The 18995-nt window shown below is 44.3% G+C and overlaps 1 long non-coding RNA gene across 8 annotated transcripts in view; it reads left to right on the forward strand.

The window, feature by feature from the left end:
- The window catches only part of LOC122798329, a 387619-nt gene that overhangs the window by 151032 nt on the left and 217592 nt on the right, over window positions 1-18995 (forward strand). For all 8 annotated transcript variants that reach the window (XR_006364248.1, XR_006364244.1, XR_006364245.1 and 5 more), the window contains one exon: window positions 18280-18351. This is a non-coding gene — a long non-coding RNA (uncharacterized LOC122798329). The remainder of the gene's footprint in view (window positions 1-18279; window positions 18352-18995) is intronic.

An 18995-nucleotide genomic window follows, 5' to 3' on the forward strand; every position in this document is an offset into this window, starting at 1 on the left:
TCCGGATATCACAGGCTTCAACTTGACTGCATGGTTTCTGCAGTTCCACTGATTTGCTAGATAGTCCAGGCTCTCCTCTCCAGTCAGTCACAATTCATCTTCCCATGAGACTTACTAGAAAGACCGATTTGTCTTTTGGGCCCTTAGCAAAAATTTGGAATATTTTTAAGCACCTGTCCCAGCGATCTTGGAATATTTACCCTCAATCCTCAGTGAAGGAGCTAGTTTCTCAACAGTTATTCATTTGGCTACCATTTTTAATTTCCACCCGGGTGAACATTTCTACCTTTGCTACTTCTAAACTGTGCCTCTCTGCATCCTCATATTCTACCAATGTCCTTCCATGTCACTGTTGCATTATCCTTTAAAATAGGGAACCCCTGCCTAGGGCAGCCAGACATCCAGGGTGAACTTTAAAAAAATTTTTTTTTTTTTTTGCTTAGATTTCAATTAAAAGATCTCCTCCTTGGGATTTAAATTGTACTGCCTTAGGCCTTGACTCACTCCCCATTTGAACCTTCAGCCAAAGCATATCTAAAATTTCTGTCTTTGAAGACCATTTTTCTTGTTGCTTTTACATTAGCTAGAAGATTATCTGAACTCCAGGCTCTATCCTCAAAGCCTCCTTGTCTGATTTTTCACAGAGACTGCGTTTCCTTGTGTACAAACCCAACTTCTTGACCTAATTTAGCTTCTGAATCAAATATAAACCAAGTCCTTAACTTTCCATTTTTCTTTCCCAACTTTTCAAATAGAGGAGAATCTTTATCTGCCTCTCTGCATCCTCATATTCTACCAATGTCCTTCCATGTCACTGTTGCATTATCCTTTAAAATAGGGAACCCCTGCCTAGGGCAGCCAGACATCCAGCCAGTATGCCATAGCCTTTAGGTTGTAATGGGTACCCTGTATGTCACACACATGCTCCCCATGCACAGTGTAGGGCATAAAAGTGACGTCCGGACATGCTATGCTCAGAACGTCTTTGCCACCAGTTTTGAATGTTCGTTCATCTGCTGATTACCAAGCTGCTTTCAGGTACGTTTCCTGTTGGGGTTTCTCTCTTATTGACTTTGTTGACTTTGTGCCATCCAAAAAGGGTAAATGCCAGTGCAGGAGATGGATTCCTCTGTTTGTTAGGTGCTTCCCACGGCTGTACGTCTTGAACAGTTTGCCAGGCCTTTGTCCCTAAGATGTGTAATCCGCGGTCATCCTTTTTCTATTTACTTAGAAAACCAGAGTCATAAGCGAGTAGCTAAAGACACCATGGAAGGATCTTCCTGGCTTGAGTGTCAGCTGTCTGCGAAGATCAAGAAAGTTCTTTCTAATTCTTCTGCTATGCTGCTTCCACCAGATGTCTCTCTTGAGGATAGTGAAAGCCCGTAGGGCTGCCTGGTTTCTGTCCGATTCCTCTTCCGCAACTTGCTTTGGAGGCGGACGTGGATCCGGCTTCACACATGTCCATGGAGACTTTGCAGACATCCACTTCAGATGTACAGGGGGAACCATGGCTGATTAATTACATAAGAGTCTATGGGTGCTCCTCAGATTTTTGAGAGGTAGATGTACAGATTGCACTAATTGAATGTCTTCAGAGGTCAAAGCCTCTTAAGTCTATAAAGCTGACGTCCCCTTGAAGTAAAAAAAAAACAAGCATGTTTCTCCTGCTCGTAAAGATCCCCAGAGTGAATGACAAAACATCACTAAGGTCCTGTTAATGCCCTTATGGCTTTGAAGCCTCCCCGAGGGGGGGGGGTCTGTAGCAGCTCCTCCTTGGTCTTCTACCCCTCCTGGGGATGATTCTGATGAGGAATCCCTGACTTATTCTTTCCAGATTCCTTTCCTCTTAGACTCCTCTTCCTCAGAACCATAACCTAAGTCCTGATGCTTCTTTTGTGGACATTTCTTTTGGTGACAGTTTCCCGAATGATGGAATTTTTTTAAATGGGATTATGCTCGTGTCTGGTGCTCAGAACTAAATGGAGTCTCCTAGGCTTTCTGCTCTCCCTCCTGTTCTTGCTGACTTGCTGAATGTCTTTTCCACTACTTTTCATGCTCTTGATTCCTTGTCCCTTGCTCCGCCCCAAAAAATGAAGATGTTCTTCATCTCACATTGCTGCAGTCCTTACACTTGGGTAGTCCGCTGTCCTCGGTCGGCCTGAATATCAAAGTATTAGGCTGACGTCGGTCAAGGCGCTTAAGACTGACATCAGGACGTCAGGGTACAAATGCGCATGACCGACGTCATATCCTCAGTCTTTTTTGCCGCATGGTCCGATGCAGAAGCAGCGTTGCAAGTGCCGCTGAAATTTTCATTCGGAGTTTCAGACCGAGTCAAAGTTGGCTAAGTACCCGTTGGGGAATATTTTAGTTTTTCTTGCCTCAGTGGTTTACCGGATGTCAGAAAAAGTGAATAACTGTATTTCTTGTGGGAAGCAGATACCGCATAGGGACTATCATACTTTGTGTATTCCTTGTTTGGGGCCTGAGCACGACGTTGTTGGGTGTCGCGTGCTAGGTTCAATAAGCGCACTATTAGCGCTTAGGTTAGATTGTGCCAGGTTGGTCTTGAAGCGGTGCAATTATAATATGCCGCCGGATGCTCCGGCCTCTTCAAGAAGCGCAAAGACAAAGCAGCTAAACCCAGGCAAGAAGAGTCGGACGCCGGTTCTTTAGAGGCGCCAGTGGAACCGTGGTTCCGGAGGCTTCTCTGGAGTCCCAGGGGAGACTTTGATATTGCAGGATGTGGCCTCTCAGGAGGCAGGTCAGGCTGAAGGGGCTTCTCAGGTTACTGTACTCCCTCCCTTCCTAGGGTGGTTAGGCCCTCTCCTTCTGTTTCCAAGGCTTCTCCCAGAGGCAGGCCAGGTTTAGCTTCTGTTGGTTTCACTCCTAGTTCAACAGGATCTGTGCCCAAGAAGCACATGCTTAAAATGGCAGAAGATTTAATTACTTTGATTAGAGGTTCTTTGCCCCTCCTGATAAGAGGCCTAGGGTGGAACCAGAGTTGGGGAGTTTTGAGCAGGCTTCGATGTTTCAGAGTCTTGGCTGAAGACTTGCAGGAGTACTCTCCTTATTCTGATTCTGATGCAGATGATTCGACTCCTTCTGCTTCTCCTCCAGAGGATTTTTCTTTTCAGAGACTCTTCATTCCATGAGGGAACATTTTAAGTGGGAAGGTCAGGACTTCTCTGATTCCAGGAAAAGGCTTAGGAATTTTTGCTTTACCCCAGCATAGGCCTTTGGCTATACCACCTGTTCTGGATGTTGTGGAAGATGTGTTTGCAGAGGCTTCACTTAATCCTGATTATTTGCCTCCTGCTCCTGTTAAACCGGATAGGTATTACAGGGTGCCTGAGGCTCATAAATATCTTTATAAGAGTCCTAGGGCGGACCCAGAAACTGTTAGTCAGGGACCTAAGGGTGTCAAGGCCTCTGTTGTAAAAAATCCGGTTCCTCCAGATAAAGAGGCCAGAGCTTTGGATAGATGGGGAAAGAAAGTCTATACTTCTTCCACCTTAGCTATGAGGGCTTTGAATTGCCAGTTTCACATGTTGAAATATCAAAACTATCTTCTTTCTCAATTGAAGTCTAAGGTGGATGCTCTGGCGGAAGGCATTGAGTGTAAAGAATTACAAGATTTGGTACATGTCTCTGAACAGGTGGGTAAGCATTCTTTACAATGTGGTTTTGATGCTGTACAGGCCTCTAGGGTGGCTGCCACTGGGTCAGTTCTTCGCAGGCACACCTGGCTGAGGGATCAGAATTTATCTGACCATGTTAAGACAAGGATTTTGGATGCTCCTTTACAGTCTGATGTGTTGTTTGGTTCACCTGTGGAGTCAGTCTTGAAGAAAATGGAAGACAAGGCTAAGTCTATGCAGGCTGTTAAAGATTTTTTGCAAGTTCAGCCTCCAAGTTTAGTAGGAATTGGCCTGCTAAGGGGTGGATTCTTATGATTCACAGTCTAGGGGTAGATCTAGACGTGGTAGGGGCAGAGCTCAGAGCTCCTTCAGACCTAGAACAGGGAGTTCACCTGCACAATCTTCGGTGAGGGCAGGGGCCAGTCCTTTCGTAAACAGGCCCAATGACCTACCTTTTCAGCTGCCAGATCCTTCTTGCCTGGCAGCACCTTTGGGAGGAAGGTTGGCACTCTTCAAGGAAAATTGGAGTTTGATTACCCAAGACAGATGGGTATTGGATATCATACACCAAGGTTACAAGTTTTATTTCCATACCTTGCCTCCTTTCAAAGGCATGCCGGACGTTCCTCCTCAGCAAAGACTAGAGGCTCACAAACAAATTTCTCTGCTACTTCAAATAGGGGCCATACAACCGGTCCCTCTGCCAGAAGTGGGCCTAGGATTTTGTTCTCGCCTGTTCCTAGTACCAAAGAAGGGGAACACGTGGAGACCAATTTTGGATTTATCTATCCTCAACACTTATCTGGACATTCCCAAGTTCAAAATGCTGACGTTACAACAGCTTTTACCTCTGCTGGGCAAAGATCACTGGATGGTGACTCTGGATCTCAAGGAGGCTTACCTTCATGTTCCTATCGGGCTAAGTTGCAGGAAGTATCTGCTGGCTGGGACTTCTCATTATCAGTTCTCTGCATTGCCCTTTGGCTTATCTACTGCCCAGAGTGTTCACGAAGGTTCTGGCTCCAGTGATAGCTTTCTTCAGGCTAAGAGGAATACAGATTTATCCTTATTTGGACGATTGCTTGATTCTGGCCCAAGGAAAGGACGAACTTCTTCATCATTTACAATATGTGATAGCAGTGCTAAGATGCCTGGGGTATTCTGTGAACGAAATAAAGTCCAGTCTAGTACCCTCTCAGGACATGTGCTTTCTGGGTGTGAGACTGAATACAGCATCCCAGATGGCCTTTTTGACCCCGGACAAACAAAAGAATCTTTCTTTACTTCCATCAATTGTCTCATCAGTCCAGGCTGACTGCAAGGACAGTCCTTCAAGCCTTGGGGTTCATGGCATCTTGTATTCTGGTGCTTCCCAATGCCAAACTGCATATGAGGAAGCTACAATGGTATCTCAAAAATGTATGGACACAGCACTGCCAAGATATGGACACTGTCATTCAGATAATACCTTGCATTCAAAAGGAATTTTTGTGATGGGCTCAGGAATGTCACCTAAACAAGGGACTCTCTGTGACCCGGCCAGAGGCGAGTCAGATTCTAACGACAGATGCCTCAGACAAAGCTTGGGGAGCTCTTCTAAATGGAAAGTGGGTACAAGACACGTGGCCTGCCAGACTTCAACATCTACATATCAACTTGAAGGAGATGTTAGCAGTCCAATTTGCATTAATAGCTTTCAAGGATTTACTTCTTCCAGGGCAGGTGTTGGTTCTAACAGACAACACAACTGTCATGTGGTACATCAACAAGCAAGGGGGTACACATTCTTATCCTCTATGCAGACAAGCAATGATTTTGTGGGAGACTGCTCTCAGTTTACAGCTAAATCTTCAGGCAAGGTTTCTGCCGGGAGCACAGAACTCCTTAGCAGATGTGTTGAGCAGACAAATTATGGATCCCCACGAGTGGAAATTGGATCCTCATGGTATTTCAGAAATTGACAGTGTTATGGGGAACTCCAGACATAGATCTGTTCGCTTCTCCACTAAACTACCAGCTGCCAAAGTTTTGCACAAAAGGTTTCATCCCACAGCTTGGAAAGTGGATGCTCTTTCATTCAATTGGAGCAATCTTCATGTGTATGCCTTTCCACCTCTGCCTCTCCTCCCAAAGGTACTCCTGAAGGTCAGACAGGACAAGCCAAAGATGATTTTAATAGGTCCAGATTGGCCTCGACAGCACTGGTACCCATTACTGAGAAGTCTGATGCAGGAGCCTCCATGGCCTTTGCCTTGATTCCACACCTGCTGTCTCAGGAGAACAGTCATTTACTCAATGTCAAACTTCACTCTCTTCACCTAACAGCCTGGCATATTCTGTTTTAAACCCTGGAGGGTCTCAGCTTCCACAGCAAGTTTTGAATGTTATTTTGGAGGCCAGAAGGCCTAGTACAAGGAAAGTGTACGCAGATAAATGGAAGAGATTTTTATTTTGGAGTACAGCAAAGGAATTTGAGGTTTCTAAGCCTAATTTAAGTGTGGCTCTTCAATATCTTACTGAGTTACTGGACAAAGGTTTGTCCTTCTCTTCTATTAAGGTTCATGCTGCAGCAATTTCTGCTCACTATGACTGTGACCCACCATTGTTTTCTCATCCTTTGTTTAAGCAATTCCTTAGAGGGGCAAAGAATATAAGACCCCACGTGAGCTCCTACTCCTGCTTGGGATCTCAATTTTGTGTTGGAGAAACTCACTCTACAACCTTTTGAGCCTGCAGCTACTGCCGAGTTGAAATATTTATCATGGAAGACTGCTTTTTTGTTGGCCATTACCTCTGCGAGAAGCGTTTCTGAATTACAGGCCCTTATGGCGGTTGAGCCTTTCTTAATTTTCCATAAGGATAGGGTATCTTTCGTACTAATCCTTCCTTTATGCCTAAAGTGGTTTCTAGTGTGGCTTTAAACCAAACTATTCATTTGCCTACTTTTTATGCAAACCCCAAAATAAAGGGAAAAGATTTTGCACACTTTGGATATACACAGGCAGTTGCGATATTATTTGAGCAGAACTAAAGGGTTCAGGCAGTCTCAGCAGTTATTTGTTTCATTTGCTTTGGGTTCTCAGGGCAAGCCTGTGTCAAAACAAACTATTTCTAAGTGGATTGGGTTTTGTATTGCTTTCTGTTATTCCCATCATGGTAAGGAGATTCCAGCTGGGATTAGGCCTCATTCCACTAGGGCTACTGCCACTTCTACAGCTTTTTAAGGGGTGGCAACTAAAGATATTTTGGAGGCAGCTACTTGGAGTTCAGTGCATACTTTCTCTAAGCATTACCACCTTCCACTTTACTCTAAATCTAGGGCTGGTTTTGCCACTGCAATTTTACAGGGCATTTTGGCAGCTCCTACTGCTTTATAGTTTTGCCATCCTCCCTTACCTCTGCTTTGGGATTCTACCCAAGTGTAAGGACTGCAGCAATGTGAGATGAAGAACATAGTACAGTTTTGTACCTACCATAAATGTCGATGTTCGAAGATCCACATAGCTGCAGTCCAATCCCTCCTTCCCCTCTGTAGTTAGAGGCGGTTGTGTGGTTTGGGTTGTGAATATTGTGGATATTGTATATATTGTACATATGATTAGTGCAAGGGTGGTTGGTTGTTTTTTGCTGTCTTTTGGTTTTGACCTTTCTTTTTAGGGTCTTCTGACATCTGGGGCAAGAAAAGACTGAGGATATGACGTCGGTCATGCGCATTTGTACCCTGACGTCCTGATGTCAGTCTTAAGCGCCTTGACCGACGTCAGCCTAATACTTTGATATTCGGGCCGACCGAGGACAGCGGACTACCCAAGTGTAAGGACTGCAGCAGTGTGGATCTTCGAACATCTACATTTATGGTAGGTACAAAACTGTACTTTTTATAAGGTACCTGAAGACTGTAAGTTTATTTGTAAGTGCTCCTCTGCTAACGCTTCTGGGGTTTTGGTTGCATCTGACAAGCCATCAAAACTGGTTGCCTTTTACAAAGTTTATTTCTGATAGACAGCAGAACTATGGAGAAATTGGGAAAGATAGTATGTACTACTGCTACCCTCTCATTTAGAGCTTTGAACTACCAGACCCATTTGGCCAGATGTATTTTGGCTTCTCTCTCAGGCCTGTTGGGTCATTTCAGACCTTCCTGCCTCTGAGGGGAAGACTTCTCGTTCTTAGAGACGTCTACTCAGGTTGCTTGCCATTCCATTAAATGCAGCTGATGCCTCGTGTAGGGCTGCTGCCATTGGTTCTCTGTGGGGTAGGTATTGGGTATTTGATTTCAGCTTCAACCTTTCCTTGATGATATCAAGGCTGAGTTTGTTTGGTGCTGATGAGTTCTAAGTTCCTCGAGAAAAAGGGTAAAACTTTCAGGATCTGAAGCATTTTTGTTTCACCTGTTCCTAAATTTCATAGGAATTACCCTATCAAGCCTGCCTTTGTAAACGGTCTTGACCGCCTCCCAGAGGTAACAAGGGTGGTAGAAGGGCTTTTCTTGCTAAGGCTGCCCAAACCCCTTCAGCTCGGAGTCCTCCTTTTCTTGACAGACCACAAACCAGGTGCTTTCTGACCATCTCTGCCCTGCTATTCTCAGTCATATTTCTCTGTCTTTATCTTCCACTGTCCCTTCTTATTTGGTTAAAGATCACTCAAGACTCCTGGGTTCTTTCCGTAATTTGTGAGGGTTATTACATGGTCTGGAAATCCCCCCTCCGCTTTTTTGGGCATTCCTCAGTCACCTCAGGAGGAGCAACTGCCCTGTTTTCTAGAGGTATTTCAGGGTCTGTTGGCTCGGGGAACAGTTCATGAAGTTCCAACCCCTCAAAGGGGAAAGGGTTTTACTCCAGAATATTCTTGTTCCCTGGGAAAGAAGGCATCTGGAGACCCATTATGGACTTCTCTGTCGAACATCCATTTGAAGGTTCCTTTCTTTCGGATGCTGTCCCTTCAAACCTAGTTTCCTCAGGCTTTTCTTGTTTCCCTGGATCACAGTGCTGCTTATCTACATATTCCTATTCAGCGTCTCTTCAGGAAGTTTCTATCTTGCTTCCTGACATTTTCAGTTTTCTGCTTTGCTCTTTGACCTCTCTGCTGCCCCAGTGGTCTTCACCAAATGCCTCGCTCCTATGATTGCTTGCTGCAGATTGAGGGAATTACTAGACCCTTCCTTACCTGGATGACTTGCTCTTTCAGGCCTCTTCTGCAGAGATTTTACATCACCATCTTCAGTTTTTTGTCTGCCTGTTGCAAAGCCTGAGGGTTACTGTAAATTTCCAAAAATCATTCCTGAATCATTCCCAGGGTCATATTTTCCTAGACTGCAGGCTCCAGACAGTTTCAATGCAGACATCCCTTCCTCCTCCTCCTCCCAAGGCTTTAACTGATAAACTTTTTTTCAGTCCCTTCTTCCTTTGGCTTCATTTACAGCCAGAGAGTTTCTAAGGGCTCTGGGTTACTTGGCATCCACCATTCCTTTGCTTCCTCTGGCTAAACTCCCTATGAGAAAGCTTCACTGGTTTCTAAAGTCAGTTTGGCTTCAACATTCTCATCCTTTAGATTTCTAGTCCCTCTTCCATGATTCATCAGTTGTCCCTCAACCCAAGGCTGCCTCTTCAAACTCCAGTCCCCTCACAGGAACTCTTCACAGATGTCTCTAAGGTGGGATGGGGTACTCCTTTGGTCCTGTGAAAGTGCCTTTGATCTCTGTCAAAAGAAAGGGCCACATCCATGTCAGACGAGAGCTCTTCTGGCTCTTCAGGCTTTTCATTTTGTCTTCCTTCCAGGGCACCTCAGAATTCTCACAGACAATACCACAGTAATGTGATACATCAACAAACAAGGTCTTCTCTTGTGCAGACTGTGTTCAGGTTTGGGATCAAGCTGTTCAGTATCCCAGTATCGGGTGACTTTTCAGGCAGTTTCTATTCCCTCAGATCAGAACATAATGGCAGATTCTCTGAGTAGGTCCATAACACAATCCCGAAAGTGCAAGGCCTTTGGTCTCTTTGTCAAAAGAAAGACCACATCAGTGTCAGATGAGAGCTCTTCTGGCTCTTCAGGCTTGTCATTCTGTCTCCCTTCCAGGGCCTCTCAGAATTCTCAGACAATACTACAGTAATGTGGTATATCAACAAGCAAGGGGAACAAGGTCTTATCTCTTGTGCAGACTAGTTGTTCAGGTTTGGGATCTAGCTGTCCAGTATTGGGTGACTCTTCAGGCAGTTTCTATTCCCTCAGATCAGAACATAATGGCAGATTATTTTAGTAGGTCCATAACACAATCCCACGAGTGGATGCTTCACGGGGATGTTTTGCACCAGAGTCTGGTGGATGCCCTCTCTCTTTCTGGGAAGAGGATGTTTCTTTATGCCTTCCTTCCCCTTTCTCTCATTCAGAAGGTCCTGCTCAAAATAAAACAGAATGATCCCCAAATCTTCTGGTGACTTCCTTTTGGCCCAGACGGCATTGGTTCCCTTTTCTTTTCTATTAAGCGAAGGGCAGTCGTCATTTTACCTCACAAGGTGGACCTACCCGCACAAGACGAGGGATCTCTCATTCATCCCCACCTGTCCACTCTTCAGTTGAAGTTGTGGGTGATGAGACCTTGGGACACAGGTGGACAGTAGTTTCTCCTTTGATAATCACATCACCACAGTGGTCAGGAAATCCTTCTACATGGCTCATCTCATCACAAAAGGATTCTCATCCAGAAAAAAAGAGGTCATTGTTCCCCTCTACTCATCACTTATTAGACCCATTATAGAGTACAACGCCCCTTTTGGTATGTACCTCACAAGACATGTACAACAACTGGAAAGACCACAGAAATACCTCACAAAGAGGATTACTGGCCTCAAACAGATGCCCTATGCAGAAACTACAACTTTACTCCATCGCATATCGCCTGCTCAGGGGAGATCTTTGCCGAGCATACAAAGCTATGTCAAACCCAGAGCTGTTGGACATGCTCCACTTAAAGAAATCCCAATCCCTCCGAGCTACATGCTGTAGGGATCTAAACCTTGTCACCACAATAAACGGAACATGCTGGAGGGATAGATTCCTGTCCCAGAGACTTCCCATACTCTGGAACAGACTACCTATCTATGTCAAACAGAGCTCCTCATTAGCACTCGTCAAGAAAAATCTTGATGATTGGATGGGAAATTCACCCCGGGGATCACTTCTGTGACTCTGCTCGACAGGGGCACAGGAAAATAATTTTCTTGGGTGGTGAAAGCAAGGGTACATTTTTTGGCTAGGCTTGTATGGGCCCTAGGGCCGATAGCCTAGTACCTACCTATGAACCTATAAGGTTTTGATCCCTCTTCAGGCGTCTTTTCTGAGGACATGCTTTGGGTTCTGCGGGATGCCAGGAAACTTGCTACTAGAAAAACCTTTGTCCAAATGGAAGTGATTTTCTGTCCGTTTCTCTTAAACTGGATCCACTTACTTTGAATGTTCCTCTGGTTCTCTTATTTGTGTGATTTGCTCAATACTGGGTTTGGTATATTCTGTTTTGGCTCACCTGTCCGGTATTTCTGATTGTCTGCCTTTGACTCCCCCTTTGGTTTTTTGTTTTGAGACAGTTTCTTAAAGGCGTCCTTAGGTTCATAGGTAGATATAGGCTATCTGCCCTAGGGCATTTATAAGCCTAGCCAGAGTGTATTTGGCTTCCGCCTCCCTATTAGATTATCCTACTGTGCCTCTGTAAAGTAGGTCACAGAAGGTACCCTTTTAAGATTAGTTTACTGTGCCTCTGTCTAGCAGGGACACAGAAGAGATCCCAGGGGTGAATTTGCGATTTCCCATCCACGTGTCTAGATTTCGTTTGAAGAGGGTCAGTGAGGGGCTATGTCTAACGTGAATTGGGATTCTATTCCAGAGTGACGGGAGCCTCTGGGAAATGAATCTGTCCCTCCAGCATGTCCTATTTATTTTTGTGCTGAGGTTTACGTCCCTGGAGCGTGTAGCTCTAAGGGACTTGGATTTTTTGAGGTGGAGCATGTCCATTAATTCTGGGTTTGACATGACTTTGTACGTCAGGCAGAGATCACCTCTGAGTAGGCGGTAAGCAACTGAGTAGAGCTGGAGTTTCTTTAGTCGAGCTGCATAGGACATCTGTTTGTAGCCCATGATCCTCTTGGTGAGGTACTTTTGGGGTCTCTCCAGTTGCTGCAGGTGTCCGGTAAGGTACATCCCAAAAGGGGCATTGTATTCAATTATGGGCCAGATGAGTGACTAGTAGAGGGGCACAATGACCTCTCTTGATCTAGATGCGAACCCTTTTGTGATAAGGTGGGCTATATAGAAGGTCTTTCTAACCACTTTGGCAACGTGATTTTCAAAGGAGAGATTACTGTCTACGTTGGTCCCCAAATCTCTAATTACTTCTTCCGTACTTAATGGATTACCACCTATGTGGTAATTTGTGGGCACCTTGTTTTTCCCAAAGGGGATGATTATGCACTTTTTAGCATTTTAGCTTGAGGCCGTGGCTCTGGCACCAAGCATCCGTCTCTGTGAGACCCTTTTGGAGGATGCTTGTGTCGGCTGGAGATTCGATTATGGCCCCCAGTTTGCAGTCATCTGCGAACTTTGTCAGCCATAATCCCCCCGTGTTAGCCTGAACCTCAGAGAAGTGTATACCGAACAAGAGAGGTCCCAGAACTGAGCCCTGTGGGACGCCACTTGTAACTGGTTTGGATTCGGACATGGCACCTGCAATTCTGACCATGTGGGTTCTATCCCTGAGCCAGTTTGCAACCCATCTTGTGATATAGGGGTTGATATCTAAGCTGGTAAGCTTATTTATGATGCCCGAGTGGGTATTGTCGAAGGCTTTTGCGAGGTCCAGGTAGGCTGTGTGGACTACCTTGCCCTCATCTATGGCTTTGGTAACGGTTTCAAAGAAATCAACTAGGTTTAAGAGGCAAGCTCTGCCCTTAACAAAGCCGAATTGGGTAGGGTCCAGTGTCTGGAGGCTCCCACTGTCTTTGTTTATGAGTTCCATGATAATACGCTCCATAGCTTTATAGACCAGACTAGTCAGGCCTATAGGGCGATAGTTCTCGGGGTCCGTTGTGGCACTACCTTTGTGGAGTGGGACCACTGTAGCTGTACGCCATTCTTTGGGTACATATCCTGTAGTAAGGCTAAGTTTGAACAGTGACTTAATGTGAGGGTTAAGTTCTTCTTGGAGCTCGTGTAAGACACAACCTGGGACACCGTCCGGTCCCATAGATGCTGTGTTTTGCTTTGGAGAGGGCAGCTTTCACCTGTGCATCTGTGATGTCAGGGGGGTTACATTTAGTTGAGATGGGCATTTGCTCCTTTGTGGGGGGGGGGTTTGTGCTGAATCTGTCTGCCAGGATGTTGGCTATGTCTGTAGGTTCGGTATATTTTGTACCGTTATGCAACAATTCAGAGCATATCTGGGAGGTTCCACCCATATTCGTGACATAAGTAAAGAAGGCCTTGTGATTATCTTTAGTGTTTCGAAACTGGCCTTTGATGATTTTATGAGGGATCGAAGTTTCTTGCTAATACTGATCAGAGATGCTTTCCCTTTTTGGGATTTTGCTTTGTCATGTAGTAGCTTCCTCCTTCTTTTGTATAGTTTATTTATGGCCGGGGTCCACCAGACAGGTCTCCTGTTTTTGGAGTAGTGAGTCTTGGTTTTATTTGGGATAGCACGATCCATGCATTACTGCAGGTGCTCATAGAATGCATTTGTAAAGGATTCTGCGGATTTGGCTGTATTATCCTCTGGCCCGGGGGCTTTGAAGGATTCCACCTCAGTCTTGAGAAGTGCAAAGTTGGCTTTTGAGAGATTCTTTACCGTGATTTCCTTGGCTGGGGGTGAGGACGAGATATGGATGTCCAGGGAAATTTATTTATAGTCTGATCTTACCAATGAGGGGTTTACCTCTGGTGTGGAACATAAAGTCCCCATGTTGGTGATGACCAGGTCCAATATGTTCCCTCTTGTGGGAGTGGTGACCAGTTGTTCCATTGCGTTAGAGTATATAAATTCAAGGAACCATTGGGCAAGGGTGTTTGGGCTTGAGTAGTTTTCCCAGTCAATGTTTGGGTAGTGGAAGTCACCCAATAACATAGTGTTTGGAGAGACCTTCATTCTCCAGTGTTCTCAGGAATGCCAAGTTGGGTCCCTGTAATAGGGAGGTTGTTCTGTAGCAGGCTACAAGCTGAAAGGCAGCTTTGCCCGCTGTTAGTTGCACATGGATAGTTTCCGATGCTTCGTGCAGTGCCACTAACCTGGAGGTGTAGGTATCTTTGAATATAGATACTCTCCCTCCTTTTGTGCTTCGGTCCGAGTTTTAGGGCCAAAACGCATGGTATAAGTTATAACCTGGTAGTGCTGGGATGCTCTCAGGAGCCTTGAACCAGGTTTCTGTTACTGCACAGACATCGATTTTCTCCATACTGAGGAGAGCCTCTAGTGCGTGCATCTTGAGGTTTAGACTTCTGGCATTGAGTAGCATTACCTTTAGTTTTTTTTATCCTTGGGTTGACTATGGAGGTGGGTTTGTCTTTTGAGCCTTGCCTAAAAAAGGCACTATTGGGGGTGGCAAGAGCCTTCGCCAGTATACGAAAGCCTAAGGGTGACAGGTGCAAGCCGTCCCAAGCGAAGCAACGTGGCTTGTCGAGCATGTCATCCCAGGCTGACAGACACTGGATCCCCTTTGAATGACACCAATACTTTAGCCAATTGTTGAAACTGATCATTTTGTCTTTATACTGTGGCATCATTCTTGGTGAAGGCAAGATGCTGCTCAAGGTCAGGGTCATACCAGCCTGGGCTACATGATCAGAGAGCTCCTCTGTCTCTCCATGTAGTCCAGGGAGGTACGTCTCGGGTCTTTCACACCAGCCTGGAAAATGACCGAGTCATACTTGTACTTGCTTTGGAGTGACGCGAGTGCTTGCGTTATGTGGCGGATCCTGGCACCCGACAGGCAGCTTACAGTGACCTTCTCCTTGTTCAGTCTGGTGCGCGGGACGTCAGTGTGCCGGACAATTAGAGTCCCCTATAACCAGTGTATTTGGTGTGTTGTTTGGCCTTAAGGACTGTGAGGCACACTGATTTTGTGAGAGATGTGATCTGTGGGTATTGTTGAGGGGTGGCTGTTGCCTGGATATCTGCTTAGGAGGTCTTTTCTGTTTAGGCAGATTTTTATTTAGAGCCTCCGAGTATGTTTTTGTGCGTTTGTGTTGGGTGTGCAGATGCAATAGGTCTGTGTGAGACTGGATTTGTGGTGCGAGTGGCTACCTTTTCCTCCTGACTGACTGTGCCAGTCTTGGGTTGAGAGAGCTCTGCCTCCAGTTTGGCTGTGTAACTGCATCTCTCACATGTATTATAGTTTGTTGGAAGGAGGAGAGGGTTGTCTGTGTACGTAAGGCAATTGTAACATTGCCTCAAAATTCCCAGATTCACCAGCTGGACTGGAGAGTAACCCTGAAACTTACCCTTGGACATACCAGATTAGTATAGGGAACTGTTTTTTTTTTTACTGATCTGATTAGGGAAGGGAACTGATTTTTCACTTGATCAGGAATGACCAATAGGGAGACTAATACTTAAGCCTCCCAGGAAGCCTGTTCCTTCTTCCTGGGACCTTAAATTTTGTTCTAGAAAAAGTCTGGCTCCTTTTGAGCCTGTGGCTTCAGCTTCCTTACAGCATTGTTCTTGGAAGACTGTTCTTCTTTGGCCCTTACTTCTGCCAGATGGGTGTCTGATCTGCAATCCCTTAAGGCTGTTCCTCTGTTTTTGGTTTTTCATAAGGACAGTGTGACTCCTTCACTAATCCTCCTTTTATTCTTAATGTAATTAATGGGTGTCTGTCTTACTCAGTCTATTCATTTGCTTACTTTTTTCCCTTCTCCACAATCTGCTGCTGAGAAGGTTCTTCACACCTTGGATTTGCATAGACAGCCCCGATATTATTTGGATAAAACTAAAGCCATTCATAAGTCTGAGCAGCTTTTTATTTCCTTTCATGGCTAGGTTTGGCTGTTTCCAAGCAAGATACTTTTTGCTGGATTATCTAAAGACATTTCTTTCTGTTATCCCTTTCATGGGAAGAATCTTCCTTCTGTTGAGGCTCATTCTACTAGGACTGTAGCTGCTTCTGGCACCTTTTTTCAAGGGTTTGGGTACCAGTTCTGTCCTTGAAGCAGCTACCTGAACTTTTCTGCATACTTTACCAAACACTATAAGTTGGATATGATTTCTAGGATCAGAGCTGGTTTTGCCAGGGCTATTCTTCATGGCTTTTTGGAGGGCTATGCTGGCCCTTCTTTCCAATCTTGTTTTTGAGCTATTGTACTATCCCTATTGTAAAGAATACTGCAACAGTGATATGGAAGGACATAGTACAGTTGTGCCAAATCCTACCGTAACAGTAAATGATGTCCTTCACTGTTGCAGTATTTGCCCCCCCCCCCCCCCCCCGATCCTTTTTCCTTGTGGATGTGCTTGTTACCTGATAGTTTCCTTAGGCTGCTGTGCTACTGGAGCTTTTTCATTTCTGAGGATGGTTATGTCTGGATGTCACCTTTATGCCCTACACTGTACATTGGGTGCATACATGTGACATACAGTGTACCCATTACAACCTAAAGGCTTTGGCATACTTACCAGATGTCAGGCTACCCTAGGCAAGAGGACGCCTATTGTGTTTAAAAAAATAAAAGGGGGTGCACTGCAGCAGTGTAGAGACATTTACTGTTATGGTAAGGTTTTACACAACTGTATTCTACAACTTTTGGATGTACATAGACAACTTTGCTTTTATCTCCATAGAACCAAAGATTTTAGGAAAATCTGATGTTTCCTTTTCTCCTAAGAGATTGGGCAAACCAGTATCCAAAGTTACATTGACCAAATGGTTGACTCTCTAACTTTTGTCTACAGTAAATTAAGATTACCTTTTCCAAAACCTCCTAGAACCCATTCCACCAGGACTGTTTTGGTTACTTCAGCTTTTTGGTCTAGAGCCTGTTTACTTGATATTTGTACAATGCAATTTAGGCTAATCCTCACGTTTGTATTGCTCGTTACAAGTTGGATTTAATTTCCAGGAACAGAGCGGCTTTTGGCTCAAAAGCTGTCCAGAATGCCTTCTATAAGGGCCTCCCAAGGTTACAGTAGCTGGGGGCTCTGTCCCTCCGGTTAAGGAACAGATGAAGAAGACATTGGATATAAGTCATGTGCTCGCCATAACTGTGCATCTGTGTTGTCTGATTTCATGCACCCTCCATCTCCCTCTTATGTGGGCTCTTAGTATACCCTGGGGATTTTTTCCCATCAGTCTTGCTGCATGAGCTCCAGCCCTTCCTCCTCCTCCTCCTTTCCTTTTGCTATAGTTGATATGACTTCATTTATATTGTGGTTATGGCTGGGTATACTTACTAGAAAGCAAACTCTGAACCAGTTTGTGAAAAGAGGGTTATGGGTAAGGGGAGAGGTTGAGCTACTGAGCCTGTCTAGTCACATGTCAAGAGGTCTGATTCAAGACCTCCTTTTTTGAGGAAGGATTAAACTGGACAACACTTTATTTTTCTGTCAGATTTTGTAAATGCTGCATCTGTGATGATGCATTTTCCTTCCTACCTAGTCTCCAACAGGCTTAAGAGTGCATGTTGCAAGAAAACTGTTATAAAGTTGTATTGGAAAAATACTTCATTTGGCTTTTCAATCGACACTGTGCCTGATTTCAAAAGTCTTTAAGTGACTCTAGTGCAAGTCTGCCCCGATTCTAAAATAATTGTTCTCAACGTAAGTGATTTGCATTGGTGCAAGGCACATCTCTAAACAGGCTTACACCAGGGATCCTGATTCCAAAAGACTTGCTTGTGAGTAAGTCTTTTGGAATATGACCCATTATTGTATGCCTTGAGATACTGGCATTATTTTTTTTTTGTCTTTCCAAGCAAAAAAAAGAAGACGACAGCCTGTTTTGGACTTGTATTGCATGGGATACCTAATTAAGTGAATTGAATGTGTTGTGTGAGAATAAGTTTTGATGGTAGAGCATACTTTAACATATTTTTCAGACTGGGCTGTTGCTGGATCTGTGCTGTTTATCCATCTGATTTGCAGCTGGAAACTCTTAACATTTATGCCTGAATTTCCACCAGTTTTAAGAGTATATAATGCACGAGAACTGGTGTAAAGTCATACTGAAAAAGAATTGCCTGGTTTCTTAAGAATTAAATGGCAGATTATTGAGGGACATAAAGAATGTGAGATACTAAAGTTATTTCCTCTTTCCTAGCAGCAAGGACTGCCTCTTTTGCACTAATTGTAATACTTAAGTGGATTAGATGTGTTCTAATATGAAAAAAAATAGGTGAAACAGGTTGTAACAGTAATTTGTGTGATCTTAGAGTGCTGGGTCTGTGTTGACGTGTGTTTGGTATTTGCATGTCTGATCTGCAGCTGCAAAACTGATGGATTTATGCAGGAATTTCCATAAGGTGTTTAGTGTCTTATTTCGAATGAATTCCAAAGTTGTCCTGGGAATACTCCCTTAGTTTCTTAAGAACTAGGTGGTAGGTTATTGAAGGATGTTGTAGTATGAGGTAATAAAGTTCTTCTTTTCTGTGCCTCTTTTCCTAGCATGTAAAGGACTCTCTTCCATTGCCTGGGATAACTAATTCTATGGACTGCGTTCTAGTATGGAAGAAAATGGTAAGTGAAACGAAGTTTGATATTGGAACAATACCACCATATTTTTCCTCCCAGGTTATGTAAATGCTGGATCTCTGATGAAATTTGTTTGCCGTTTACCCATCTGATTTGCAGTTGCAAACTGATGATGTATTCTATGTCTGACTTTCCAGCAAGTTTGTGGGTATGTCATTACAGAAGTCTTATAAAGCCATGCTGTAGAATACTTGTCTGTTGCCCTAAGGATAGGTTGACATGCTTTTGATGCTAAGGTTACTACCTGCCACTCTTTTATACAAGGTAGTCCCTATTTGAGCAGTTGCAACCTCTGATAAAATGAAAAACTGGTAAATGCCCTGAGATTTTAAGGGGGTAATTGCATAAACAAATTGTCTCTGAAACCCCCTTGTATGATATAAAACAGAAAATTCTGTGAAGTGAGCTTTTATTTTGACAATGTATTGAAGCTCAGTCCTCCTTTACTGGTTGCAACATTATATGCTTCCATTAAAAATAGTTCTGTGTACATCTGAAAAGAAGTCAGTTGTAGTTGAAAGGCATTCGTGTGGGGTAGTGTTTCCTTTATTAGCAAACAGGACTGCCTACTGCATTGGATAACTTTTTCTTTCATACTTGAAAGTATCATGTAAAGTTGGTCTGTATTA

This window comes from Protopterus annectens, chromosome 3.part1, assembly GCF_019279795.1.
Source record: "Protopterus annectens isolate FY-2018-M chromosome 3.part1, PAN1.0, whole genome shotgun sequence".
NCBI classification, from domain to species: domain Eukaryota; kingdom Metazoa; phylum Chordata; order Ceratodontiformes; family Protopteridae; genus Protopterus; species Protopterus annectens.